The following is a 2,444-nucleotide window of genomic DNA, read 5'->3' on the forward strand; positions in this document are numbered from 1 at the left end:
TTTTTGTGAACAGTCATTCCTCTGGGATCTGTCTCACTTTGACTGGCATCGTATTCTGTTAACTGATGACGTGAACTCCGCTTGGAACTATTTCCATAATAATTTCATTTATTTCCTGAACATACATGCTCCTTTTCGTCAGTTCAGAATAAAGGGACGAGACAGCCCCTGGTTTACTCCAGAGCTAGCTGACCTCCTGCACAGGAGAGATCATCTTTGGGCGAGAAAATCTGGCTCAGACACTGATTGGTTGAGTTTTCGACAGATGAGGAATAAATGTACAACTGCTGTTAAAGCAGCAAAACGCAACTATTTCTTATCTCAGACCTCCAAAAATCTAAATGACCCTAACAGATTCTGGAAAACCATCAAATCTCTCTCAGGCAACCCCCAATCATCTGACCTCCCATCACAACTTCTCGTTAACTCTGTTCCTGTGTCAAATAAGCACGAGATCCTGAACTGTCTCAACAAACATTTTGTTGCTTCTGGTTCTTTATTTGACACAGTTACTAATGGAAGATCAGCCACTTCACTTAATAATCAAACTTCTACAAATCAAATCCCTCCTACAAGTCAATCCTCAGTTAATCACAGCTTCTCTTTTTCTCCATTCTCAGTCAGTGAGGTCAATAAACTGTTAATAGATCTTGATCCTAAATAATCTGCAGGTCCAGATGAACTTCCACCTTATTTCTTAAGGCTGGCCGCTCATATCATCACAGTCCCTGTGACCCACATCTTCAATCTCTCCATAAGACAAAACTCCATCCCAGACACTTGGAAAACAGCCTTTGTTCTTCCTTTGCTGAAGGGAGGAGACCCCACCTCACTGAACAACTATCGACCAATCTCTAAACTCTGCATTTTAGCCAAGGTTCTAGAAAAACTGATAAACTCTCAAATCAAAGATTACCTGGACTCATTTAACATCTTACCTCCACATCAATCTGGTTTCAGGAAACAACACAGCACAACCACTGCTTCACTGAAGGTTCTTAATGATGTTGTTGAAGCACTGGATGATAAGGATTATTGTGCTGCACTTTTCTTAGACCTGTCTAAAGCTTTTGACACTGTGGATCATAACATCTTGTGTCATAAACTCTCAGAAATTGGTTTCTCAGAACACACCATTGGTTGGTTCTCTAACTATCTTTCAGACCGGAGGCAATGTGTTCAACATAATGGTACTTCCTCCAGTTATTTAACAGTCAACAATGGTGTACCACAAGGCTCAGTATTAGGATCTACCCTCTTTACAATCTACATAAATAATGTAGGTAAAAACATCCCTAATGCATCCATACATTTCTATGCTGACAACACAGTTGTTTATTGTCGAGCTAAAACTGTTGCTAAGGCTTTCCAGCTTTTGAAATCTGCATTCAACATCATCCAGACTGATTTGTTTCGCCTCAAACTTGTCCTAAATGCTGACAAAACCAAAGGGATGCTTTTTTCAAATAGGAAGTTGGTCCCAGCAGTTCTTCCTCCAATTTTATTCTCAAATGGTGTCCCCATTGAGTTTGTTGATTCCTATAAATATTTGGGTATCTTGGTCGACTCACATCTCTCTTTTAAGCTCCATGTGGAAAACTTGATAAAGAAACTGAAAGTTAAACTGGGTTTCTTTTTCAGAAACTAATCCTGTCTAACCCTGAATGCTAGAAAACGCCTTGTATCTGTGACTTTCCTTCCCTCAATTGATTATGGTGATATTATTTACATGAACGCTCCTACAAGAACCCTGCAGATGTTGGATGCTGTCTATCATGGTGCACTAAGATTCATAACTGGCTGTGATTATCGTACCCACCACTGCACCCTGTATTCACTGGTTAACTGGACATCATTAACTTCACGCAGACTCTCTCACTGGTACATTTTCATCTTTAAATCACTTCTTGGTCTGTTGCCTTCATACATCTCCTCCTACATGTCTCTGCGTGAGTGCAGCTACGGAGTGCGCTCTCAGGACATTATTACCTGCAGTGTTCCCTCAATGAGGACTGAACTAGGCAAAAGGGCCTTCTCCTATTCCGCTCCTGTTTCCTGGAATATCTTACAAAAAGATTTGAAGCTCTCGACCTTGACCTCTCTAAGTGTCTTTAAGAATCTGTTGGACACCTAGCATGGTCCAATGCTGACATGTTCCTGTTGTTAGTTTTCTACATTTGTCTTGGAATCTAGCTGTTTTTTTTGTTTTGTTACCTTTTCCTTTTTGCCATCCTATTTGTTAAAAAAAAAAACAAAAAAAACTGTAGTATGCTTTTTTATAACTGTTTATTGTTGTTGCTGTTGTCCATTGTTGTCATCTTTCTTTGTTGAAATCAGGTCTCTCTTGTAAATGAGTCCTCGAGGCTCAATGGGATTTACCTGTATAAATAAAGGTTGATCTATCTATCTATCTATCTATCTATCTATCTATCTATCTATCTATC

The sequence above is a fragment of the Nematolebias whitei genome, chromosome 12 (assembly GCF_014905685.2).
Source record: "Nematolebias whitei isolate Nwh7 chromosome 12, NemWhi1, whole genome shotgun sequence".
Taxonomy (NCBI): Eukaryota; Metazoa; Chordata; class Actinopteri; order Cyprinodontiformes; family Rivulidae; genus Nematolebias; species Nematolebias whitei.